General features: G+C 45.3%; 1 protein-coding gene and 2 pseudogenes across 2 annotated transcripts in view; 1 reads left to right on the top strand and 2 right to left on the bottom strand.

The window, feature by feature from the left end:
* The window catches only part of TMEM199 (transmembrane protein 199), a 345,481-nt gene that overhangs the window by 95,752 nt on the left and 222,209 nt on the right, over positions 1-27,520 (bottom strand). The window lies entirely within an intron of this gene.
* Positions 630-20,958, top strand: LOC126938729 (keratin, type I cytoskeletal 18-like; annotated as a pseudogene). The gene is made up of 5 exons (XR_007720162.1): positions 630-2,319; positions 3,185-3,317; positions 14,022-17,656; positions 19,347-19,463; positions 20,145-20,958. The product of XR_007720162.1 is annotated as a keratin, type I cytoskeletal 18-like (transcript).
* On the bottom strand, positions 11,856-27,502 carry LOC126938275 (leucine-rich repeat-containing protein 37A2-like; annotated as a pseudogene).

The raw sequence follows: 27,520 nt of genomic DNA, 5'->3' as shown, positions 1-27,520 counted from the left end.
TGTTTCACATACTAATCTTCCCCTTCCTTTGTGCATTTTTTTTTTTTTTTTTTTTTTTTTTTTTTGAGACAGAGCCTTACTCTGTCACCCAGGCTGGAATGCAGTGGCACGATCTCGGCTCACTGCCACCTCTGCCTCCTGGGTTCAAGCAATTCTCCTGCCTCAACCTCCTGAGTAGCTGACAGTACAGGCATGCATGACCACGCCTTGCTAATTTTTGTATTTTTTAGTGAAGACAGGGTTTCACCATATTGGACAGGCTCGTCTCAAACTCCTGACCTCGTGATCCACCCACCTCGAACTCTCAAAGTGCTGGGATTACAGGCATGAGCCACTGTGCCCCGCCTATGCTTTTTTTTTTTTTTTTTTGAACAGACAAAAAAACCTCATTATTATAGGGAATTAATCTGCAGTTTTTTTACTAGGTATTTATAATCCATGTGTGAGAACAATCTCAAAGGAAAGAGACCTGTATCAGAAAATTTAGCTTAAGGTATTTATTTGGACAACATTTAAATGTTTATTTTCTAAAGGTAGAAAATTTATTTCTACAGATTTATCTTCAGCTTTAAAAAAAAATTGGCCATCAAAACCTGAGTCCTGTCCTCTTGCTCTCCTCCCCGGACAGCATGAACTTCACCACTTGCTCTACCTTCTCCACCAACTACCAGTCCCTGGGCTCTGTCCAGGCACCCAGCTGGTCAGCAGTGTGGCCAGCGTCTATGCAGGCGTCAGGGGCTCTGGTTCCCGGATCTCCATGTCCTGCTCCACCAGCTTCCAGGGCAGCATGGGGTCCAGGGGCCTGCCCGCGGTGATGGCCGGGGGTCTGGCAGGAATGGGAGTCATCCAGAATGAGAAGGAAACCATGCGAAGTCTGAACGACCACCTGGCCTCCTACCTGGACAGAATGAGGAGCCTGGAGACCAAGAACTGGAAACTGGAGAGCAAAATCCAGGAGCACCTGGAGAAGAAGGGACCCCAGGTCAGAGACTGGAGCCATGACTTCAAGACCATCGAGGACCTGAGGGCTCAGATCTTTGCAAATACTGTGGACAATCCCCACATTGTTCTGCAGATCGACAATGCCTGTCTTGCTGGTGATGACTTTAGGGTCAAGTATGAGACAGAGCTGGCCATGCGCCAGTTTGTGGAGAGCGACATCCATGGGCTCCACAAGGTCATTGATAACACCAATGTCACTCAGCTGCAGCTGGAAGCAGAGATCGAGGCTCTCAAAGAGGAGCTGCTCTTCATGAAGAAGAACCATGAAGAGGAGGTAAAGAGCCTATAAGCCCAGATTGCTAGCTCTGGGTTGACCATGGAGGTAGATGCCCCCAAATCTCACGACCTCGCCAAGATCATGGCAGACATCGGGTCCAATATGACGAGCTGGTTCCAAAGAACTGAGAGGAGCTGGGCAAGTACTGATCTCAGCAGATTGAGGAGAGCACTGCAGTGGTCACCACGCAGTCTGCCGAGGTTGGAGCTGCTGAGATGACGCTCATGGAGCTGAGACATACAGTCTAGTCCTTGGAGATTGACCTGGACTCCATGAGAAATCTGAAGGCCAGCTTGGAGAACAGCCTGAGGGAGCTGCTACACCCTGCAGATGGAGCAGCTCAACGGGATCCTGCTGCACCTGGAGTCGGAGCTGGCACAGACCTGAGCAGAGGGACAGCACTAGGCCCAGGAGTATGAGGCCCTGCTGAACATCAAGGTCAAGCTGGAGGCTGAGATCACCACCTACCGCCACCTGCTGGAAGACAGCGAGGACTTCAATCTTTGCGATGCCCTGGACAGCAGCAACTCCATGCAAACCATCCAAAAGACCACCACCTGCCGGATATTGGATGGCAAAGTGGTGTCTGAGACCTACAATGCCAAAGTTCTGAGACATTAAGCCAACAGAAGCAGGGGACCCTTTGGGGAACAGGAGGCCAATAACAAGTTCAGATGTTAAAAAAAAAGAAAAAAAAGAAAAAAAATACTGGCATTGTTATGGCATTAACAGTTATATATATGTACTTTTTTTCCCAAACAACATTTATAGCATAACTTGAATTTTCTATTCATTAGTATATACATTTTTCTCTTGAAATGTGTATTTTCTAGTTTATTGGATATTGAAAACAATCTTTGATTTATCATTGTAATTTAAATTCACTATCTCTTTTCCAGCAATTATTCTTTTTTGTTTTTTGTACAGTAGTAGAAAACAAAATCCAAGCAAGCATAGACCAGGCAAGATATTCAGCCGTCTAGAAGTCTGGAGATTTTGTCCAGCAAGGAGCCCCCTAACAAAAGGCAGAATGTCAAACTGTGAGTGCTGACCTCTGACATGGCTCTGATACCCCAGACCCATTAAGAGAGGCTTTTCTCCCAGTGGGGAGATGATAGAATATTCTGAAAACCCATGTACCTGTTGAAAAACTAAGACTATACAAAGAAAAATTCCCCCCGAAGGGTGCAATTCTATCTGGATGATGCCCCCTCAAAATAAATAGCCTGTGAGGTTTGTGACTTACAAGCCTTGTGACCCCTTACCTGTTTGTGTCATTTTGAAATTTTGCCTCCACTTCTGTTTCTCTGACAAGACCCATGGCCACCTGAAGCCTAATGCTGCCATGGAGTTTTGTTCTGCTCTTTGGTTGCTGCTGGGTTCTTCTTGGGTTGAAAAGAAAAATCACTTCAGTTGGTCCATCTATAATGAAATACTGATCTAATGTTTGATACTCCACCATGAAATTAAAATGAAACCGCTGTTGCCACCTCCACCCCCAGCTCCCATTTCCGAAAGTTTTATGAAGCTTCATGGATGCTTTACCTCAAAGATGCCCTTGGGCTTTTTCCAGGAGAATGATATAACCCATAGAAGGGCAGGAAGAGGTCAGCGAACCTGCTTCCTGTCCCCTGTTCCCTGCCATGCATTCAGAATCAGAGAGCAGCAGATTCTGAAGTCAAGCTGCCAGAATCTCATGTGCTACCATCTCACTTTAACCACAGGCTACTTCTTTACTTTCAACATCATTGATCAAAGTCAGATTTCGTGGTGGGTGGGGGATAGTGTGGGGGTGGTGTAGGGAGAAGTAAGGAAATGCTGTCTTTTGTCAGTACAAAGCCAGGCCCCCTCAGACTCTGCTGCCCTGAGTTCCTGGAATTTAATCTCTCTCTCCATCAATTGCAGTTGGGTTGAGCAGTTAAAGTATGATGTCCAGCAACTGTAGACTGCGCTCAGAAACTTCCAGTACCAGTGCTATGCAAGGGAGCAGCAGGAGAGACAGCGAGAAGAGCTTCTGTCTCAAACCTTCACTGCTAACGTAAGCCACGTTTGCGGTGGGTGTCGGCCTGCCCTTGACAGATTGTGGGGGCTGGAGTTCAGATATCTGAGCATCATCTTTTTTAGGGGGCACCTGAAAAAGATTAATGAGGAAGAAACCAACTGGAAATGACAGGGACTTTGTGCATTGTCACAGAGACTAGACCTAGACAGAAGAATCAGATAACACAAAAACCTGAAGAAGAAGTAGTTAAATTGAAGGGGACTAGGGAGAGGTGAAAATAACCTGATTGGGCTGGTCTGAGACAGAAAGGTGGAAATTCACATGGTGGAAATGTGTTTCTGATCAGATAGGGACAGATTATTAGAATTTAGGCCATTTGTAGGGAGGGCAACATTTCAAAGCTGCCTGCAGGCAGTTGCCATTGTGCTGAGTTTGTGCGTGGTTCTGGTGTCAGGTGCGTTAAAATGTTTTCGTCCCTCGTCTAAGCAGTGATTTGAAGGAATTTGTTAACATATATTTAGGGTTAGATGGACTGTTTGCCTGAGTCTGTCTGAAAGTGTGTTGGTTTGCACATTTGATTTCTCAGAACCCATTGTCCCTGCCCTTTAGTCTTAACCGGACCGTTTCCTGAACATGGCTGTAGAACATACTGGACTTTTCTGTGTCGTAATATATTCCACTAAGTGAAGTGTGCTTTAGCTTTTTGTGTTTTGTTTTTTAGAGGTTTGTTTTCTAGAGATGTTAGCTTTCTAAGCCTGTTGTTAGAATTGACATCATTTCCCACTCTGCAGATGTTTAATCCTCAATGCTTCATCCTTGCTTTGCAGTAAATTTCCCCAAGTGTTTCAAAATGTGCCTATGTAGTTTTTGCTTCTCCAGAGTAAGCAATCAAGTCACAAATTTTTTTTGCTTGTTTTTGTTTTTTGAGACAGAGTCTCGCTCTGTCACCCAGACTGGAGTGCAATGGTGTGATCTCAGCTCACTGCAACCTCTGCCTCCTTGGTTCAAGTGATTCTCTTGCCTCAGCTTCCCTAGTAACGGGGATTACAGGTGCCTACCATCATGCCTGGCTAATTTTTGTATTTTTAGTAGAGACAGGTTTCGCCTGTCTCTACTAAATGTTGGCCAGGCTGGTCTCAAACTTCTGACCTCCAGCGATCTGCCCATCTCGGCCTCCCAAAGTACTGGGATTACAGGCGTGAGCCACCACGCCTGGCCAAGTCACAGTGTTTAACAATTCAAAAAATTAATGAAGTATAAGACACACTAAAAGATGATGTTTGGATTTTAGATTGTTACAATTATGATTCAAGTCTTTTTTCCACCAAGGATGATTGCTCAGGATTATTTTGTTTCTTGCCAGCCTGGTGTGATGCTGTGCATACAGTGGGTTCTTAATAAACACTGACTTGTTTATTAAGAATGACCAAGAAGGTGAAACTTCTTCTTGGTCATTCTGCCATCTGGAGCTATAATACATTTTTCTGAGAGATAATGGACCATCAGCCATACCTTTTCAGATGGGAGGGTAAGAAAGATTTGTATATAAATGGCATTCTGTAAGTGCTTGGCAAATTACTGAAGAGAAGTCTCTAATTGAGTCTTTCAAACACTAGTGTCTTTTGATGCACTGAGCATTAGTTGCATGCAGAACACTAGTTAAGGCACTAGGAGTAAAGCACACGAGGAAATTAACAGAACGGACTCCTACCTGTGAGGAGCTCCCCTGTTAGCAGGGGCAGTTGAAAACGCACATGTGCAAAACGATTCTGAATCCGAGCAGCAAAGAAACAGTGGCATAATTTCTTTGTGACAATTGAAACTGGTGTTTAGGTGGTAAAAACAGCACTGCTAGGGCTGGGCGCAGTGGTACATGCCTGTGATCCCAGAACTTTGGAAGGTCAAGATGGCAGATTTCTTGAGCTCAGGAGTTCACCATCCTGGGTGACACGTCTCAAAAAACCTTGTGGCTGATCACCTGAGGTCAGGAGTTTGAGACCAGTCTGGCCAACATGGTGAAACCCTGTCTCTGCTAAAAATACAAAAATTAGCTGGGCATGGTGGTGCATACCTGTAATCCCAGCTACTTGGGAGGCTGAGGCATGAGAATTGCTTGAACCCAAGAGGCAGAGGTTGTAGTGAGCCGAGATCACACCACTGCACTCCAGCCTGGGTGACAGAGTGAGATCCTGTCTCAAAAAAATGAAAATAAGGTTGGGCACGGGGACTCATGCCTGTAATCCCAGCACTTTGGGAGGCTGAGGCAGGCGGATCACGAGGTCAGGAGATTGAGACCATCCTGGCTAACATGGTGAAACCCTGTCTTTACTAAAAATACAAAAAATTAACTGGGCGTGGTGGCACGCACCTGTAATCCCAACTACTCGGGAGGCTGAGGCAGGAGAATTGCTTGAATCCAGGAGGTGGAGGTTGCAGTGAGCTGAGATCCCACCACTGCACTGCAGCCTGAGCAAGAGTGAGACTCTGTCTCAAAAAAGCAAAAACAAAGAAACAAACTTTTTTGTGGAGAAGGGGTTTCTGTATGTAGCCCAGGCTGGTCTCAAACTACTGGCCTCAAGCTATCCTCTCACATTGGCACTGGTTTTGCAGTGGGAGGTTTTCCAGTGGGAGAAGGGGCATTTGTTTTCAGGATGCCAAGCAAGGAGGACTAAGGAGCTAACAATCAAGATCCCCTCTGAATGGGAGCAGTAATCATATCTCTTACAGTTGAAATGAGGAATGAAATGGTTTATGGAAAACCAGCAGTGGCTGATAATCCTAAATGTTAAGTATTGTGTATATTTTTTCCCTGACTTTAAAATGCTTCACTTTCATTTAGCTACACAGGTCCAGACTGATGGTTTTTTAAAAATTATCAGTCACTTCATTGGTTCTAACAGTACAAAGCTCCATAATTTTAGAAACTGAATGACTCTGCAATGTAGAAAGGCTATACCTTATTCAGATAGAGCACAGTCACCTGCTGGTTTGTCTGTGGCACATCAATATCATCCCAAGAATGTAACCACCAAGAGAGAACAAGAGGAAAATCCAGGCTTTATCCCTATTGAATTATTTATCCCAATATTAGAATATTAGTGAGGTAGGTGTGGCCACACTGTGATGGCAAATTGAGCTTCGGTCACAAACACGCCTTGTTGCCCCCACAGTCTACTGACATCAGCTTCCTTTACATAGCAGTGAATGCGCAAAAGTTTGCACAGTTGAGGGTATTGTCATCACGTTTTGGTATATACTGGAATCCTGGCAGCTTCTTCTCTGATTCAGAGAGGCGTAAACATTAAAGATGAAAAGAACAACTCGGGTCTGTCCTTTGGGGTGATTTAGGGTGGCTGTTTAAATTTGTAATGGTTGAAAAGTCTTGAGAGTGTCGCACCCGGAAACTCATGCTTTTCTTCTCTCAGCTGTAGCTTATTCTTCTCACCTGTGTAACAAGCTGTACTCCCTTCTCACAGAAGCTTAGCATTTCTTCCTCTGCCCCATAACATTTTTTCAATACTTACATTTATTAGGTGCTATTTATATTCTAGGCATACTTATACAAGTGAGATAATGTGGCCGACTGCCACTGCTACTACTTGAGACCATCATTGCAGCAGTTACCACTGTTACTGCTTAAGACCATCATTACAGCAGTTACTGTTACTGCCTGAGACCCTCATTACAAGACTGAACTAAGGGAGGAATGTAGAAATGAAAACTTAAGATAAAATAAACTGTATTAAGGAAAGGCTACTTAAGACAAAACTGTTTCAAGGAAAGGCTAGCACGGGGAAGGAGAGCTCCCTGCTTCTAGTGAGCAAAGGCAGCCCCTGAGCTTCTGTAGCCCTTTGTATTTATTGGGTAACAACAGCAAGGAGGAGGAGGTAATGATTGGTCAGCTGCTTAATTGAGCACAGGTTCATATTGTTATTAACAGGCTTCAATTATGCCTAATCATAAGAAACATCTGTGTGGCCTCCAACGTCTCACCCTTTTTGTTTTTAAATTAATTGAGCAAGTTAATTGCAGGCTGAGCCTTAATTACCAGTTGGTGATCCACCTTCATTTTTCTTAGCCCTTATTCAAAATGGAGTTGTTCTGGTCTGAATGCTTCTTACATATGTCCCCCTTCCCTTTTACAAGAGGACCTTTAATCCTAAGGGTTGCAGAGGGACGAAGGTCCATCTTCTGCAACTTCTTCATGCTGAATGGGGTGATGATATTCCTGCCTAACTATTAGGGTCTCTTGTATTCAGGGTAGAGAGGAGCTCAGTCAGAAAGCATTGGTCTGTTAAACATTGATTGTACCTCTGAGTTCCAGCAAAAGGTGAAACCCTGGTGCTCCAGCAGTTTCTGAGCTTCCTGTGTGGTTTTCTTGATCTGTCCCCATATTATGGGGGTTGATGTCAGTGTGACTCCGGTCGGTTCTTGTTCTGTCTTCACATTCAAATTCAATGGGCTCATGGCTTGTACTGGGGAACCAGGTCCATGGTTGGGATCCATGGGTCCCTCCAGTCTCCTGTTCCATGGTCCAAGACACCTTGAGGGCACCCACATGGTTTGTTCATCTTCTGTAAAGGCACAAGCATACCTCCAACCCCACATCAGTAAATCTAGCGAAACAGAAGCAAGAAAACTTTTGTGGCTGTAGCCAGGAGGCATGCCATTGCTAAGCATTTGTTCTACAAGCTGCAACTCAGCTTCTGCCTCTTTGGTTAATTACTGCGGGGTAAAACTTTCCACTGATAATGAGAACTAGGCTCTTTCTGATTAACAGAAGGCACAGAGAATGAAAATTGAGGCTTATCCTTTTTGTACAACAGTATAGCAAAAAGCAATCCTTAAACCTTCAATTTGCACTGTACAGGTGGGACCACTAGATGCTATGGGTTGTGATAGCTAAATCTCTCTCCTAGTTGCACTTCCAAATCCCTGACCTCTCTTCTTCTTACGTAGAGAAGGGTACAATATACAGGGAATAAGCAACAGTTGAGCAACAGATTCTCCCAGCTCAAAAACCCAAAGATCTTGTGACATTACCACTACCTGAATCTCTCCTTCACAACCAGAATCAACAACTCCTGGGCCTGTAAGTTAAGACAGCTTTTACCAAAATCAATCCCATGTATCTTGTTGGCAGAGGTCCCCAGATACCAATGGGAATCTTAGTGAGTTTGTTTCTTTCAATTAATGTAATTTGTTCTCTAGCTGGGAGATCTAATGCTGTGTTTCCAGGTGTTCCTGGGGAGAGGGGGTCAATATGCCTCCAGAAACCCACCCCTGAAACGGAGTTGTGGCCTGGACAGGGAATGCCCTCATAGTTTGAGGTGCCCAGGTCCAGGCCCCCTTTTTGCTTCCTGATGGGGGTGCTGTTTTGATGAAATTTTGAGTGGCATTGATTAGCCCAAATGATCCCCTTTATTGCAATGAGGGCAAAGTCCTGGCATTTTTTCTGTTGTGGGATGGGAAGCTGCATTATAAAATCCCTTCTGCCCAGAGGTCTGATGGTGTTCTTTTTTGAAAGGTTCAATTTTTCTGCACTTATAACACTTTCCCACTTTAGGGCTTGACCCTTGGCTTCCTTTAGATCTGTCAGCTACCAAATTAGCCATTACCTGAGTCAATACTGCAGAGCAATGAAGCTCAGTTCCCACATCTTGACAAGTTGTGAGAAAACCTCCCAAGTCGTCTGCACAGCTCACAGGTGCCAGCACATGTTTACAATCCGTGAAAGCCAAAGCTAAAGTTAGCCTTTCTGTAGCCACAAAAGAAGATGGTACAAGTCAATTTCCATCCTCCCTCTCCTATTCACCACTTTTGATAGGTGCTGTAGGTGGGGCAAAAATTATCTCAGACCCTGAAATAACAAAAAGATGGTACATACCAAACTCCAAACAAAAAGAGAAAATAACCAAATTCTTCCTCATGTTACCCTGATTCAAAAATTTCCCATTCTTTGTACCTCTAGGGCACTGACCAGTACCTTTTTAGAGCACTGATCTTATGTTGCTGCTGGCAGACTTCTTGTTCTGGTTGGTTTTTAGTTTTTTTTTTTCCTCTGGGCTTTAGGGTTTTTTTTTTTTTTTTTTTCCTCCAGCAGACCGTCCTCTTTCAAGTCCCTATACGACCCTATCTGTCCCTGAGAATCTCTGCTAGTCATTGCTAGTCTCTACTAGTCTCTACTTTTGTACCTCTTTAGGGCACTGACCTTATATTGCTAGTGTTTGCTAGTCTTTATCCCTGTCTGTTCCTATGGTACCTGTTTCTGCAAGTTCCTGCAAGTCCCTTTCTTTTTCTACTCATCTCTCCCTTCTCATCTCTCCCTTCTCAACTCTCCCTTCTCATCTCATCTCTACCTACTCATCTCTACCTATCTCTATTTGTCTCTATCTCTATTTATCCTTGCAGGCTTCTTCAGGTCCCTTTGGGTCTCTTCAGGTCTCTTTTTTTCCCTGATATCCCTGTTTGGGTGCCACTTGTGGCCGGCGGCCACTGCTACTACTTGAGACCGTCATTACAGAAGTTACTACTGTTACTGCTTGAGACCATCATTATAGCAGTTACTACTGTCAAGTGCTTGAGATCATCATTACAGCACTTACTCTTACTGCCTGAGACTGTCATTGCAAGACTGAACGAAGGGATGAACGTAGAAATGAAAACTTAAGACAAAATAAACTGTTTTAAGGAAAGGCTAGCATGGGGAAGAAGAAGAGAGCGCCCTGCTTCTAGTGAGCAAAGGCAGCGCCTGAGCTTCTACAGCCCTTTGTATTTATTGGATAACAAGATCAAGGAGGAGGAGGTAATGATTGGTCAGCTGCTTAATTGATCACAGGTTCATGTTGTTACTGACAGACTTCAATTATGCCTAATCATAAGAAACATTTGTGTGGCCTCCAACAGGATAACATGTCCGAAGTTCTTAGAATAGTGCTTGGCCTATGGTAAATGCTCAATACATGTTACCTCCTATGAGATCTCATTTTCATTTTTCCAATAACTCTTGTGATGTGGATACTATTATCATTCCTATTTTGTAGATGAGGAAGTTGAAACTCAGAGATGCTGGGTAATTTGCTTGGGTTCACATGGCTAATAAGTGGCAAAACCACTTACAAGCTTTGCAAGTAATTTTCTATGAAGCTCTTCATTCCCCTGTAATAGGAGCTGAATGATGACAATTTGGCTTTGTGTGCATTGTATCTTACTTTCTAACTTGAATAGGACCTTTAGAGAAGAGAGCTCCATTTCCTTCTGAGAATCCCACACTTCTGGAACTCCTGGCTTTACCACCTCTGGACATCCCAAGGGTTTACGCTCACTGGCCAGTGTACATGTGACATCATGATGGCTGAGCACCGGCACTGTGTCCAGCCCCCTGCTAGGTGCTATATACATTGTCTTTCATTTGTTTCCCAAATGCCCTTGTGCTGTAAATGCTACCCAGAAAGGGTCATGTTCATTATTCAAGTCACTTCACCAGAAACTGACAGAGCCAAATTCAAACCCAGGTCTGCCTGATTCCAGGCTCCTTGCTTCTTCCATTGTTCCTCATTACTAGGCAATCTTTTTCAAGGTTATTCTCAGGGCTTTAATTAAGATATAGGCTCACCATTTCAGATTCTCTAGACTTTGCCCCTGTAAGAGGGTTTACGTGATGCAGCCAGAGGTCTTGTATTGAGGAACTTCATGTGGAGAGGTGTGTTCTCGTGGCTCATGGACATACATAGATGAATAAAGGAAAGGGGTTACTCCCTCCCCAAGTACATCACACATAATTGGATGAGGGTCTAGGTCACTTTGCTTATTTCTTTGACTACCTTCCTCCAAGGAATCAGTTTTCCCTGCCTGCCTTGGGATTCTAGCATAGATCATTTTGAAGTTTGTCATTTAAATATATTTTCACAGCCTGCTTTGGCCTTTTTTTCAGCTAAAGTTGTTAAGATTTCAGTACATTTAGGACAGTGATGACATGCCCCAGTCCTGTCATCCTGTCTCCTCAGTTAATAGAAAGGAAACAATGCCTATCTGTCTGGACCTGTATACAATAATTTGGAGAGAAAAAATAAGATTAGAAATATTGTGAGCTACCTTTATTCCATCCCATTGTTCTACAGCAAAAGGCTTCTACAAAAATAGTGGGTTTTCCTCTTCTAATAAGGGATATTTTAAAAAAATCATTTAGGGCAATACTTCTTAAACTTTGAGAGTCTTTGAGGCTAATAAAAATCTTGCCACATTCTACTCCCATAAAGATATCAAAAAGGCCATGGACTGGGAGTCAGCGCACCTTAACGTATGAAATGAAGGACCTGAACCAGAAATGGGAAGGATCAGCTAGTGCAGTGTCTACTGTGAATCTAGGGGCGCTTGAGCCAGGCGTGGTGGCTCGTGCCAGTAATCCCACCACTTCAGGAGGCCAAGGCAGACAGATCACTTGAGCCTCAGGAGTTCAAGATCAGCCTGGACAACAAAGCGAGACCCCCATCTTTACAAAAAAACTTATATATATATATACAAAAATTAATTTTAAAAAATCATATCATTTGTTTCGTGGAAAAGAGTTGCTGTAGAATCCTCAAACTTGAGCTGTTGAGTCAGTTCCCTCTTGTGCAGTTGAAGCCTTATTTTGAGCATAACTTTCAGCCTGCACCCATGAATCCTGAGTAGGTTCTAGTTCAGCAGGTAGACCTGTGACTTCAATCAGGTTTCGATGCTGAGTTAGAACTTGGTCTGGATGAGGGGCTGTAGTCTTCTCCAGGGCTGTAGAATGTCCAATCTCTGTAGTGAGCCCCAGGTCTGGAGGCTGAGTTGAGGTCTCCTCCATGGTTGGAGACGGTTTAACCTCTAGTAGGTTCTGTAGTTATGGTAAGCTCCAGGTCCAGGGGTTGAACTGTGACTTGAGTCAGGCTTGAATGCTGAGCCTGACCTTTGTCTGGAGATGGAAATGTCACCTCAGGGTGTTTTGGAGGAGGAGCTGTAATCGTCAGGGCTGTAGAAGTTTCAACCTTTGTAGTGGATTCAGGAGTGATGGTAAGGCCCAGATCCAAAGGTTGAACTGTGAGTTGAGTCAGGTTTGAATGCTGAGCCTGACCCTTGTCTGAAGGTGGAAGTGTCACCTCAGGATGTTTTGGAGGAGAAAATATAGTCGTCAGAGCTGTAGAAGGTTCAATCTCTGTAGTGGATTCTGGAGTGATGGTAAACCCCCGGTCAAAAGGTTGAACTGTGGCTTGAGTCAGGTTTGAATACTGAGTCTGAACATGGTCTGGATGTGGAAATGTCACCTTAGGGTGGTTTGGAGGAACTATAGTCTTCTTCAGGGGTGTAGGATGTTCAACCTCTGTACTGGGTTCTGGAGTTATGGTAAGTCCCAGGTGCAAAGGTTGAACTGTAATGCTGGGTGACACTGAATGCTGAGCTTGATCCTGACCTAGTGTCGCAACTGCTACCTCTTGATATATTGGAAGTTGGGGTACAATTTTCTTAGGAGGCTGAGTTGGGGTCTCCTGCATGGTTGGAGAAAGTTCAACCTCTGTCATGGATTCTGGATTGATGGTAAGCCCCAGATCCAAAGGTTGAACTGTGACACTGGGCAATATTGAGTGCTGAGCTTGATCCTGACCTTGTGTTGGAACAGTCACCTCGTAGTGAGCTGGAGGTTGAGCAGCAACCTCCTTAGGTGGCTGTGGAAGCTGAGCTGGTACCATCTGCTGGCTTGAAAGTTCTATGTCCTTAGGGGACTCTGGAGTCTGAACTGTGGCCTCCTGCAGGGTTGGAGAAGGTTCTGCCTCCACAGGGGGCTCTGGAATCTGAGCTGGAGCCTTCTGCTGAGTTAGATATGGTCCAACTCCTGAGGGAACTCTGGAGGCAAAGATGGGGCCATCTGCTGGGTCAGAGAGGTTTCTATCACCATAGGGGGCTCTGAAGACTGAGCAGGGCCTGCCTGCTAGGCTGGAGAGGATTCTACCTCTTCAGCTGGCTCTAAAAGCTGAGTTGGGGGTTGCTGTAGGACTGGAGATGGTTCGACCTTCTCAGGTGGCTCTGATGGCTGAGCTGGTATCTCCTGCTGCGGTGGAGGACTGACCTCTTCAGTGGACTTTGGAGGATGATCTGAGGCTTCCTACTGGGTTGCAGATGGTTCAACCTCCTTAGGGGGCTCTGGTGACTCAGCTTGGAACTCTTGCTGTACTGGAGAAGGTTCTACCTTCTTAGGGTGACCTGGAGTCTGAGCTGTGGCCTCTTACTGGACTGGAGGTTCAATCTTTTCAGGAGAATATAGAGATGGGGAAGGGAGATCAGGCTGGGCTAGAGAAAAGTCAGCCTGCTCAGTGGGAATAGGAGGGTTGTCCTGCTGGACTGGAGAAGTTTCAACCTCCAGTGACTGCTGAAGGTATGGGAAGCTCCATATTCACATTTTTAACTGTGGTATTAGGCAAAGTTGAATTACTTTTGAATGTTGAAGAAAGATCTAGAGGTGAAAATATCATCCCACCTTTCAAGGAACCTTCAAAGTCTGAGGAGAGCTCAGTTGGAGGCTGAGTTGTGGGCTCTTGATGGACTGGAGGAAGTTCATCATTTTCAAGGGTATTTAGCTGCTGAATTATAATCTCTGCTGCTGGTCTTTCAAATGTTGAAACTGCTCAGGGGACATTAAAGGCTGAGCTGGGGCCCCCTGTTGGGTTAAAATTTCAACCTGATTAGTGAAATCTCAAGTCATGGTAACCATGTGATCCACAGGTTTAACAGTGACATTGTGCAATGTTGGAGGCTGAACTTGATCATGACTTAGAGGAGAAACTGTTACCTCATGATGCTCTGGAGGTTGAGCTACAACTTCTTGAGAGAGCTCTGGAGTCTGAGTTGGGGCCTCCTGCTGGATTAGAGAAGACTCAACCACCTCAGGGGTCTATGGATGCTCAGCTGCAGCCTCCTGCTGGGTTGCAGAGGGGTTCTCATCCTTAATAGGTTCTGGAGACTGAACTGAAGTCTCCTGTTGAACTGATAAAGGCCTAGCCTCTTCCAATGACTCTGGAGGCAGAGGTGGGCCCCTGTAAGGTTCTACATCATTAACTGGCCCTGAGAGCTGAGCTGTACCCTCCTGCTAGACTGGAGAAGTTCCCACCTCTGCAGTAGGCTCTGTTGCTATGGTAAGCTGCATATCTGGAGGCTTAACAGTGACATTGGGCAAATCAGAATGCTGAGCTTGATGGTGACCTAGAGGTGAAACTGACTTCATGATGTTCTGGAGGCTGAGCTGGGGTCTTCTGCTTGGCTGGAGAATATTCAACATCCCCAGAAGACTCAGAGGGCTAAGCTGTTCCTGCTCACTGGGGGAAGGGTCAGCCTCCACAGGAGGACATAGAGGCTCAGTTGGAACCTCCTCTTGTATTGCAGAAGGTTCCACCTCCTCTGGAGACTGGGTTGGGGCCTCCTGCTGGGCTGGAGAAGATTCAGTCTCCTTGGTAGGCTGTGAAGTTATAGTAACATCCACATCTGCAGGTTTAACTGTAATGTTGGGCAAGTTATAATGAGCTTGATCCTCGCCTGGAGGTTGAACTGTCACCCTAAGATTCGGTGGAGTTTGAGCTGCATTCTCCATAGACTCTGGAGGCTGAGCTAGAGCCTCCTGCTGGATCTGAGAAGGTTCAACTCCCCTAGGAAACTCAGAAGGCCGAACTGGCTGCTCCTGCTCACTGGGGGAAGGTTGAACCTCCACAGGAGGACCTGGAGGCTCAGCTGGGGTCCCTTGCTGAGTTGCAGAAGGTTTCATCTCCTCAGGGAACTCTGGTGTCTGAGCTGGGGCCTTTAATTGGGCTGAGGAAGAGTTGACTTCCTTGGGGTGCTCTGGAGGCTGAGAGGCAGCCTGTGCCTGGCTTGACATTGGGCAAGCGTGAGTGCTAAGCTTCATTCCAACTTTTCGATGGGACATTTACCTCATGATGTATTGATGGCTGAGCTACAATCTCTTCAGAGGGAGTTAACTGCTGTGCTGGGGACTCCTGTTCTGTAGAAGAAGACTGGACTCCCTCAAGGGACTGAGAAGGCAGAGCTGGGGCCTCCTGCTGGGTTAAAGAAGGTTCTACCTCCTCAGGGAGCTTGTGGAAGCTGTGCTGGGGCTTCTTGCTGGAGCTAAGAGGACTGGATCTCTTCAAGGGTCTCTGGGTTTTGAGTCTCAGGCTCTAGATGGAATTAAGAAAGTCCAACTTGCTCAGGGGGCCCTTGAGGCTTATCTGAGTTCACTGGAGTTCTGGAGGCAGGCTGCCCGGATACAGTTGATGACTAAGCTCTGATTTTTTATCTTGCCCAAATTCCTACCTAAGGGGTCTAGGGACTCATGCCCTACAAACCATAAATTCTCACCAGATGGGTTTTATTTGACCCTATATATCATGACTTACTTTTCAATCTGACTCTGACACAAGGAAAAAATATTTAGCCCAAAATATATTTCCTGGCCATACCTTGAAATTGCCCTGCCACGTCTCAAGTGGGAAAAATCCACATTCTATAGAGAATCAATCCCCTTTCACCTTTGTTTTCCTTCCTTTTTTTTCCAGATCCAGGAGAGAATAAACTAAAAGCCAGACACCCTTTTAGGTCTGATAAGAAATATTTATAACCTGCTTTCCCCCTGAAGTCTGCTGAGAGATTCCTCTGCACAACAAAACATTGTCTCCACAATCTTTTATCTTAACCTGAACATTCCTTTCCATTGATCCTAGGTCTTCAGATAAACTCAACCAATTGTCAACCAGAAAATGTTTAAATTTACCTGTAGCCTGGAAGCCCCCACTTTGAGTTGTCCTGCCTTTCTGAACCAAACCATTGTATTTCTTAAATGTATTCGATTGATGCCTCATGCCTCTCTAAAATACATAAAACCAAACTGTACCCCAACCACCTTGGGCACTGTAAGGTTCTTGTGTTGGTTTGAACCCCGAGAGCGCATCAACAAACAACACAAGGTAATGAGTGCCTGGGTGCAGCCTGGCTGAGGCCTAAAATGGCGACAGCCCCAAGTGAGGACAGGGCTGGGGTTTTATAGTCTCCTATAAACAAGAAGTGTCCCAGTCTGATATAACTGCTACGTGGTACCCGGGTGGCCTCCTTCTCGATCTGCAGGGGTACATGTTTTCTGGCAAGCCCCCTTCCTGCTTCTGCTATCTTGCTGGCACACGGTGCTGGCACAAGTGGCCTTGCACCTTGGGACTGGGCCTGAGAAGGGAGGAGCTGTTCATCTCCCGAGGCTTTCAGGCCCCAGGGAGAATCTTTCAGACACATGTTATCAGGACCCCCCGAGGGCTGTGTCACGAGCCATGGTCACTCATATCCGTACCTGAATCTAAATACTCAGCCTGCAAAATTTGTTTCTGATGCTGAGGTTTTGATACAAATCAGCGTGGAGTTCCAACAACCTTAGCAAGCCTCCAATGCTGAGCTAGATCTTTCTTCAGGTTCTTGGGCAAAACAATTAAGGACTAAGCTCTGAGTTTTTATCTTGCCCAAATTCCTACCTAAGGGGTCTAAGGGAGGCATGCCCTACAAACCATAAATTCCCATCAGATGGGTTTTATTTGACCCTATAGATCGTGACTTACTTTTCAATCTGACTCTGGCATAACATTATGAAACAAGGAAAAAATATTTAACCCAAAATATATTTCCTTGCCATACCTTGAAATTGCCCTGCAAAGTCTCTTGTGGGAAAAATCCACATGCTATAGAGAATCCCCTTGCCCCCTTTGTTTTCCTTCCTTTCTTTCCAGATCCAGGAGAGAACCAGCTAAGAGCCAGGTACCCTTCCTGTAGCCTGGAAGCCCCCACTTTGGGTTGTCCCACCTTTCTGAACCAAACCAATGTATTTCTTAAATGTATTTGATTGATGTCTCATGCCTTCCTAAAATATATAAAACCAAACTGTATCCCAACCACCTTGGGCACATGTTCTTAGGACCTCCTGTGGGCTGTGTCACAGACCCTGATCACTCAGATTTGGCTCAGAATAAACCTCTTCAAATATTTTACAGAGTTTGACTCTTTTCATCAACACAATAAACTTGGTTGCTTTTGAATTCTGACTGTCTAGAGGTGGAACAAGTATTTCATATGCCTGATGATCTGCAGCCTGATCTCGATCTACAGTTTGAACCTTACTTTTGAGGTGAAGAGGCTGAGCTAGGGCCTGGTTCTGGTCCCAGTCTAGCATTGGAACCACCTTTGGGAGCCTTTCTTGCTGAGTCAGCTTGTCATTCAGATCCTGGTATGCAGCAGTGAACTCCTCTGGCCCCAGGGGCAGCTCTCCACTTGAATCTGTGTCCAGGAATGGAATCAAAGTCTCATCAAAATCTCAGTCAGTTCCTGAGGCAGAAGAGGTGGGCATGTAAGATTGTAAGGGCCAATTTTCAAAGATAAAATAAGTTCAGTTTCTTTGTAAATTAATTAATGTCAAAGGCACACTGATGCAAAATCAGTATATGGACCCCTGTGTCAGATTAACAAGGTTTTCTAGAAACATTAGCCAACTCTATTATAAAGGTTATAAAGATTATAAAAGGCTTATGGAAGTTATATTTTATAATCAAGATTAAATTGTATAGATTGTTTGTAAAATTTTGAAAACAAATGTAATTGGCTTCATGCTATTTTTATTAGGGCTTTTTTGTTTAAAAAGTTGTCTCCTCAAAGAATGAAAGTTTTTGCTTTTTTTTTGAGACCGAGTTTCACTCTTGTCACCCAGGTTGGAGTGCAATGGCACAATCTTGGCTCACTGCAACCTTTGTCTCCTGGGTTCAAGTGATTCTCCTGCCTCAGCTTCCTGAGTAGCTGGGATTACTGGCACCAGCCACCACAGCCAGCTAATTTTTGTATTTTTACTAGAGATGGGGTTTCACCATGATGGCTAGTCTGGTCTCGAACTCCTGACCTCAGGTGATCCACCTGCCTCGGGCTCTCAAAGTGCTAGAATTACAAGCATGAGCCACTGCACCCGACCAGTTTGTATGTGTGTGTGTGTATTTTTCTAATCCTTGAATTATCACTTTGATTAAATACATGACTTTACAATGACCTGTGATCCTATTTTGTAATATCAGGTGTTTTAAACCTTTTATATTTGACAAACTTTCTAAAATCAAATTATGAATTATATATTTTTCTAACCTAATTAATCCTTTAAGATATTAGCTTCCCTAAAGCCCAAAAAGACATAATTTGGCTTATTTGGTATAAAAAATTATACAGGAGGCATTGTCAAATATGAAGTGGTGTTGGGTTTTCTTTGGGCTGTATATGTATAAATATGTTATTGGTATGTGTTCCAAAATTATGGGAAACTCCTGTAATTCTGATATAACTTAGTGTACATTATCAATAATAATCATAATTGTTATATTACAATTATTATGTGCCACAGAGATAACAAATTTCCTTGTCAATTGTGTCTTTTAACTATGGCTACCTTAAAACTTTTTTTTCATCCATGGACAATTGTTATCTTGTTTTGGTCCTCTTTAGAAGGTGGTCTTATAATCAGCTATAAATCTCCAACAGGTGCTTTTTTTTTGTTTGTTTTTTTGAAATGGAGTCTCGCTGTGTTGCCCAGGCTGGAGTGCAGTGGTGCGATCTTGGCTCACTGCAAACTCTGCCTCCCGGGTTCACGCCATTCTCCTGCTTCAGCCTCCCGAGTACCTGGGACTACAGGCGCCTGCCACTATGCCCAGCTAATTTTTTGTATTTTTAGTAGAGACGGGGTTTCACCACATTAGCCAGGATGGTCTTGATCTCCTGACCTCATGATCTGCCCACCTTAGCCTCCCAAAGTGCTGGGATTACAGGCATGAGCCACCACACCCAGCCTCCAACTGGTGCTCTTGAATGCAGGTTTCTGATAACTTTGGAGACTGACATTAGAATAGAGGGAAAACTTTCAGGACTCATGGAGAGCTAAAATGTTCATGAGTTGATACTGATGAACTACATGAGAGAACAGGAATTAGCTGCATAGATTTAACCAATCTTTCTGACTCTTTAATATGTTTACTGATCCCTTGTTTTGTTTTTCAGAGTCTTAACTTCTTTTGAGATAATGAAAGCTTTTAACAATTTTGTATACTCTTATCAACAAAATTTGGAGCATATTTGTTTCTCTCTACCTGATTTCTCCAGAATTGGAAACTACTTGTGAGTATTCTTATGGCAATATAGTTATTTGCATAAGTGCACTAAGAGTCTGTTTTCACTTGTAACAGGATGCAATTGGAGAAATTGGTTAGTTTACCAAGGCTTTGACTGGAATGGTGTGCTTTCCTTTAAGGAATCAAACCTGGAAAACTAGCCTCATATTTTGTGTACACAGTCCCTGAACAGGGTTTCTGACCTGTGGTAAGTAAAGAATGTCACTTTCTGACAGGCACAGAAGCCCCAGGTTTATCTTAGAACCTCAAGAGGAGAGGAAATTTCACCCAGCTCATGAGTATTTGATGGCACAATCCATGGCTGGGCTGGACTTTAAAAAGTCTTAGATTTCTCTTATGGAACAAAGTTCCATCAAAGGCAATTTAAAAGCCTATGCAAAGAAAAACCAATAATTATTCTTGCTGCATTGTATACAAATATATAGACCAAGTATAATAAGCTAATGAATCCTACCATGATTTGTCTTTAGTAAAATGGGAAACTGGAGAAAAACTTTTGTTTCCAAATGATTGTATACCTGTTGTTAGATTCTAGTCTTGCCTATTTGTTTTTCAATTTGGATTACTTTCTACAGCTTGCACCAAATTTAATTTGTCTTGGTTACAAGTCTCCAAAATAATGTTTTCAATTTTTTTCCTTCTTTTTTCCATTTTTCCTAATTTGGAGTCACTGGAAACTAAGCTGTGCTTTCTTAAAATCCTGTGAACTGAAGTCAGACAACTTAAACTTCAGAAGAAAATAACAGCAACCTGTTTACATACATAAACCACTTTCATCCCTGCCTACTAAACCATGGACTTCAGAGTAATGTGGCCTATATCAATTTTTCCAGGATTGTTCTTTGGTTTGTTGTTGTTTTTCCTCTCTTCCTCCCCACTATTTTCTCTTCACAGGACATGAGACTTCACAGCCTGCTAAAAATGAGCTTTTGGGACCTACTTATCAAGTAATAAACCATCCTAGCCATGAGAGATCAAATGAAACCTGAGACCAGAGACTTATTTTCTTATAAAATGCTTTCTCCAACAGATTTTTAAAAAGAAAAGGGGGGAAATGCGAAAGGAAAATATCTGTGGCCCCCAAAATCACAAAGGAAAAATCAAGCTGGGAACTGCTTAGGGCACCCTGCCTCCCATTCGATTCAGTCACTCCTCTGCCCACTGAGATAGATGCTTATCTGAATTGCCTCCTTTGCAAAGGCTGATCAGAAACTCAAAAGAATGGAACCGTTTGTGTGTCAGCCATCTGTGACCTGGAAGCTTCCTCCCCACTTAAGTCTTCCTGCCTTTGCTTCAAGTTGTCCCACCTTTCCAGATGAAGCAATGTACTTCTTACATATATTGACTGATGTCTCATGATGTCTCCCTAAATGTGTAAAACCAAGCTGTGCCCTGATGACCTTGGGCATATTTTGTCAAGACTTCCCTGAGGCTGTCACGGGTGCATCCTCAACCTTGGCAAAATAAACTCTCTAAATTAACTGAGACGTGTCTCAAATTTAGGGGGTTCACAGTGGGGTGAGCAATTCAGTCTGGGAGAGAAGGCTGTAATCTGAGTGAAGAGCCCTTTGCACTATTCTTGGATGAGGCTGAACTGTCATCCTGCCTTGACTTAACATGGCCATTACCCTAGAAATTACAGCACCACTCTTCAGAGGTCTACCCTGTGTGCACACATGGACAAGAGGCTTAGGTTGTTAAAGTCAGCATATTAAATAATTTCCTGAAATACGACTGTAACTAGAACCCAGCTGACTTCCCCCACAGCCATTCTTACCTATTTTATTGCTCATTGTCTGGCATAATCAATAGCATGTGAACTCTAAGAAGGTGCTTCATCTTACTCCAGTGCCTAGCATAGGCACATAGTGCAGATTAACGGTTTGAAGTGGAAGAGATTCAAGACTCGCCTCATTAAGGGGTAGATCTATTGTAATCAGATTTCTGAGATCAGTGTTGACTTCCTCTCACATTTCACAGGAAGCTAGACTTCTAAAAGGTTAAAGTTTCCTTGATGGGTTTTATTTAAATTGAATTAAAATAATTATTTTACAGGGAAAAACCTTGAAACACCTTGCAACTTTGGGGTGAAAGTTAAATAAAAGACTCTAGCCCCAAATTACGTTCCCACTGAAATGAATGTTTTAAGAAAACATTCCAGCCAGACATGGTGGCTCACACCTGTAATCCCAGCATTTTGGGAGACTGAGGCGGGCAGATCACCTGAGGTCAGGAGTTTGAGACCAGCCTGGCTAACATGGTGAAACCCCATTTCTACAAAAAATACAAAAAAAATTAGCTGGGCTTGGTGGCAGGCGCCTGTAATCACAGCTAATTGGGAGGCTGAGGCAGAAGAATTGCTTGAACCCGGGAGGCAGAAGTTGCAGTGAGCCAAGATCCCACCATTGCACTCTAGCTTGGACAACAAGAGTGAAACTCCATCTCGGAAAAAAAAAAAAAAAAAAAAAAAAAAAAATTCCATATGTAGTAAATAATGACTTTTTTCTCTTAGAGATTTAGAAACTTAATCCGTATTTAAGAGCTTTCATATACAGTCATGCGTTGCTTGCCATATGAGGAGGAGCTTGAGAAATGTATCATTAGGTGATTTCACCTTGCACTAACATCACAGCGTATACTTACACAAACCTGGGTGGTGTAGCCCACAGCACACCTAGGCTATGTGGTATGGCCTACGGCTCCTAGGCTACAAACCTGTACCATGTGTTACTGCTGTTAGGTTTGGAAGGGAAGGCGAGGGCTAAAGAAAGACACAGAAAGAAGGCAGCTCAACGCAAATGCAGGCTTTACATCCAGCATAAAACCTACAGAAGTGTGGGACCAGCCTAATGCCAGAGTCCACTACTGCTTACAGGCTGGGGCAATTTGTAGGTATGGGTGGGAGGGGTCTGGGCAGTATGGCTTGCTGCCCAGCAGGATATTGATGAGATATTCGTTCCCATGATGCGGCTGTTCTGGCCCTTGTTCCAGCAGGATGTCGTCATGGTGTTCCTTGGACCTTTGTCCAGCAAGACATGATAGGGATGTTTGTTTAGTTGGGCCTTTGCCTTGTGGTCAGTTGGTTAGGCAGGATGTTTTCTCATGGCCCAACCCCCTGTGAAATGTTTCACTTTGACCAAGGTCTGCAAAATAGCAGGGAGCTTACAAGATGGTGCAGTTTGGACTAACATTCTTGCCTTTTACTTTCAAAGGAAGAGGGGCATTGTTGATTGGCTGGCTGCTTCTTGCTGAATAGGGCGCTATACTCAGGTTTGGGTTTTGAAGCAGTGGGTGTTCAACTTCATCATTGTTTCCTTTTTTTTTTTTTTTTTTTGAGATGGAGTCTTGCCCTCATTGCCCAGGCTGGAGTGTAATGACACAATCTTGGCTCACTGCAACATCTGCCCCATGGGTTCAAGTGATTCTCCAGCCTCCAGCCTGTAGGTACCTACCACCACGCCTGGCAATTTTTTGTATTTTTAGTAGAGACAGGGTTTCACCATGTTGGCCAGGCTGGTCTTGAACTCCTGACCTCAGGTGATCTGCCTGCCTTGGCCTCCCAAAGTGTTGGGATTACAGGCGTGAGCCAGCACACCCTGCCCGGAGCTGTTTTCCTTGAGGCGCTGATATCAGACCTGGGAGAAGAGAGTGATGGTATTAATGTGTTTCTGGGTGGTTGCCAGGACAAGAGAGAAAGTGGGATAGGAAGGTGAGTACACATGGGCCAACTGTTAGTATTATGAGGCGGAAAATGTGGGGTCCTAAGAAAGGGCCAACTGGCTATCCTGGTGCCAAGTGTAGCAGAGATGTTTCGCCCTGCTGAAGAGAATGAAGTGTACAGCCCACCTGGTGTGTGTGGAGGAGGAGGAAATAGGGATTACTAAAGGAACCTGAATAGTTTGGTTGTTAGGCAAAATGTTAGCGTTTGGAGATTGAAACACCGGGGTGCATGTTCCTGGCCAATTGGCCAGTAGGCAATTGAGTAGTCAATAAAAGTTTGTACCGCAAAGGAAGAAGATCGCAAGTGCACACCACCATGCCTGGTTAATGATTATATATTTTTTTGTAGAGACAAGGTTCCCTAGGCCCCCCAAGGGCAGCCTAGGGAATTCTGGTACTCTCCAGATGTCAGAGGTCATAATCAAGGATGACGCCTTTAGTTAGACAAACCAACTTTGAACCTTCACTCCACATTATAGTGGAGTCCCAGACAAGAGTACAGCTTGGGCTGGGCACAGTGGCTCACGCCTGTAATCCCAGCACTTGGGAGGCCGAGGTGGGCAGATCACTTGAGGTCAGAGTTTGAGACCAGCCTGGCCAATAAAGTGAAACCCCATCTCTACTAAAAATACAAAAATCAGCTGGGCATGGTGGCGGGGACCTGTAGTCCTGCTACTTGGGAGGCTGAGGCAGGAGAATTGCTTGAACCTGGGAAGCAGAAGTTGCAGTGAGCCGAGGTCACACCACTGCACTCCAGCCTGGACCACACAGCAAGACTCTGTCTCAAAAATAATAAGAAGCAGCCATAAAAAAGAATGAGTTCATGTCCTTTGCAGGGACATGGATGAAGCTGGAAACTATCATTCTCAGCAAACTAACATCGGAACAGAAAACCAAACACTGCATGTTCTCATAAGTGAGAGTTGAACAATGAGAACACAAGGACACAGGGAGGGGAACATCACATACTGGGGCTTGTTGGGAGGTAGGGGACAAGGGGAGGGAGAGCAATAGGACAAATACCTAATGCATGCGGCTTAGCTTAAAACCTAGATGACGGGTTGATAGGTGCAGCAAACCACCATGGCACATGTGTACCTATGTAACAAACCTGCATGTTCTGCACATGTATCCCAGATTTAAAGTAAAATAATGTGTTATATATCATATGTCATATGAAATATAATGTAGCTATAATGATATAACAATAGCTATTAAAATGGCATTTGAGGCAGGTCTTGAAGGATATGCAGCCTCATTGACCAAAATTTCCATCACTCCCTGCTTGTTCTCCCCTCTGTCAGTCAATCAGCTGCTACCAGGGAGGTCTAGTTTCCGAAACACGGGAAATATGTGAGCAGAAGTCGCAGCCCCCCAGCTGCCCTCCACACTGGAAGCCAGTCAAGGCGTGGCCTCCTCAGCTGGGGTTGACATCCTGTCCTGCTCTGGACCCGTCAAGGGTCAAGCTCTGAGGGTTTCCTGCCAGGCTGTAGGGAAGGGTTTCGGTATAGACCTGGTGGACTGGAAATGTATCGATTTGCCCCCAGATTAATTATTAACGGGTTACTACCGTCACCGTGTCTGGGAGAGGAGCCCAACTCCAGACTGGGCCAGATAGCACCTATCTCTGCTTGGGGGTTTCAGATATATGCTCCATGATGGGTTGACTGGACCTGATGGGTCTGGAATCTACGAGTGATTTCTGAGGGCACCTGGGGCCTGGCCAGGCCGCATACCCTCTGGTGAGGCTTCCGACTTCCCGGGCATACAAAGAGGGTGTGGCATCCAGCCAGATGTCCTGGCTAAGGCAGGTGGCTCCAAACAGGAGAGCTGTGCCCTTGGCTCAGAGGGATGTGGGCCTCTCTGACCACTCCTGGCTTGACCACAGGACTTGCCTTGGCCAGTGGCACCTGAGCAACAGTGGCAAGTGCTACATCCAAGCAGGAGCTCTAAGAGCTATCCCTTGCTTCCACCTTTGCTTTGCTTTTTTTTTTTTTTTTTTTTTTTTTTTTTTTTATGCAGGGTCTCACTCTGTTGCTCAGGCTGGAGTGCAGTGACACGATCTTAGCTCACTGCAGCCTCTGCCTCTCAGGCTCAGGCTATCCTCCTACCTCAGCCCCCTAAGTAGCTGGGACTACGGCTTGTGCCACCATGCACGGCTAATTTTTGTATTTTTAGTAGAGATGGGGTTTCGCTGTGTCACCCAGGCTGGTCTCAAACTTCTGGACTCAAGAAATTCACCTGCTTTGGCCACACAAAGTGCTGGGATTACAGGTGTGATCCACCACACACAGCCCACCTTTGCTCTTTTACCCTGGCTATGCGGTCAGGATGCCCCAGAATGGGTTACTTCTTTCATGGGCAGGAGGTCCTGGAATGATGTATATTCCACCCACACTGGGGCACCAGGGTATAGGACAGCAAACATTTTGAAGCAGCAGCGCCATCTCACAGCTTCGGGGAAGAGGGAAGGCGAGCTCTAATTCCAATTCCCACCCTGCTGTTGATATGTTGAATGACCGAGCCAGTCGCGGCCTGCTCATGAAACCTTCATTTCCTCATCTGGACAAAGGGGAGACTCTGCTTAGTTGAAGAGTAAAGCATATTGCAAAATGAGAGAAGTTTGGGAAACTCCAGTTAGCAGGAAGGTAGGCCTACATGTGGTTAGTCCATTTCATATAATCCTCCTAGCAACCCTAGGAGGTAGAAAATATCACTGTCCCGAATTTCCAGAAGAGAAAAACCAAGGCAATCGCACAGCTAGAAAGTCAGTCTTAGAATTTGGCAGCTTTGCTCCAGAATCAATGAACTTTGGATCTAGGAGAACAAGAAGTCTGGGATTGATGGCCTGATGGGAATCCAGCTCCTTCACCTTCATCTAACCATCCATCAGTCCTTCCTTCCTTCCCTTTCCTTTCCTCCCTTTCCCTCCCCAGACATCTATTTGTACCAGGCACCAAGTGGTCAGATGGTTAAAGATCTATCTGGGAAGTACGGAAACATGTGAGATTGGTATGGGATTACCTGGGCAGCAACACAGTGTGAGGGAGAGAGGGATGTCAGGGGACCTTGGCTGGGTATCTGCTCAACGTCCACATCCCATCTACCAGCCTCCTCTTAGGAATGTGGCTCTCCTGGCCAGGCAGTGACCAATACAGTGTGCGCTATTTCCCAAACTTCTTGGATCACAAAAGCTAGTCAGGGAATGTGGTAAATATACAGATTCCCAGGCTCAATTCCAGACCAATAGACTCAGAATTGCCCAACATGAATCCTGGGAAAGTGTATTTTTAATAAGCACCCCAGATGATTTTTCTAACTGGGCAAGTTTGGGAAACAGGGTGGATAAGAAGAGCAGAGACCGGAATCCGGAAAACTTGGGTTTAAGGTCCCGCAGCAACCCTTGTTCCATGAACTCTGGTTTCCTAATCTGTAAAATGGGGACGGGACCCCCATGGGGTCAGCCTGCCACCCAGAAGGGTAGTAAATGAAGCCCCCGAGAAGGCCCCCTCCCCTTCACGTGCCCCACGCCACCCCCAAGCCTCACCCATCTCCCTCCTCTCGCCCTCTCTAACCTGATGGGGTGGGAGGTCCTGATGCCATTCCCAGGATTGGGCACCGCGGTGGCCCCAGCACAGGGCAGTGTGACCTGCTGTTGCTGAAGCTTTCCCAGCGGCAGAAGCAACTCTGCTGGAGGGACCCCGGCCTGGTTGAGACCCTGTGGGAAGCCGCACATCTCAGCCTGTTCCAGTTCCAGTGCCGTCCTGAGTTCCATCCTGAGGCCCAGTTCAGTCATGAGTGCTGGAACTGTAGCCTGGAGGGCAGGATGGGCCCCCTCAGGAGAGGTGGGGAGGAGGGCTGGGGAGGAGGAAGGCTGGGGGAAGAAAGCTGGGGGGAGGAGGAGGCTGGGAGAGGCCACTCTTTCCTCTTCCCTGGCCCCTGTGTCCAGGCCACACTGCCCTTCCTGCCCTAGCACAGTCCCAGATAAGAAGAGTCCTGGGAGGTAATAAGGGGCAGTTGAAGGCCAGGTGTGGCCTAGCCTCAGGTTTGGGGGAGCAAAGGAGCAAGGAAGATCCAAGAGAGGAGGAGACACAAGCCCATTTTGGAGGAGCCCACAGATGAGATGGGGGGGGTCCCTCAGTTTCCTCCCTCTGCTTCTTCCACACCCACATGCGAAACAAAGCGCATGAACACGGGAGGATGGGCGGCAGCTGCTTCCAGGCCCGATGACGTGAGGCAGGCCATGCCTGGCTCATTTGTTCGCTCATTCATCTGTCCCTTTGTCCCTTTGTGGGTCACATCCATTTATCCATGAGTCCCTCC

Source organism: Macaca thibetana, chromosome 16, assembly GCF_024542745.1.
Source record: "Macaca thibetana thibetana isolate TM-01 chromosome 16, ASM2454274v1, whole genome shotgun sequence".
NCBI lineage: Eukaryota > Metazoa > Chordata > Mammalia > Primates > Cercopithecidae > Macaca > Macaca thibetana.
Note: the sequence above shows the minus strand (reverse complement) of the source record. Positions and strands in the feature narration are given on the sequence as shown.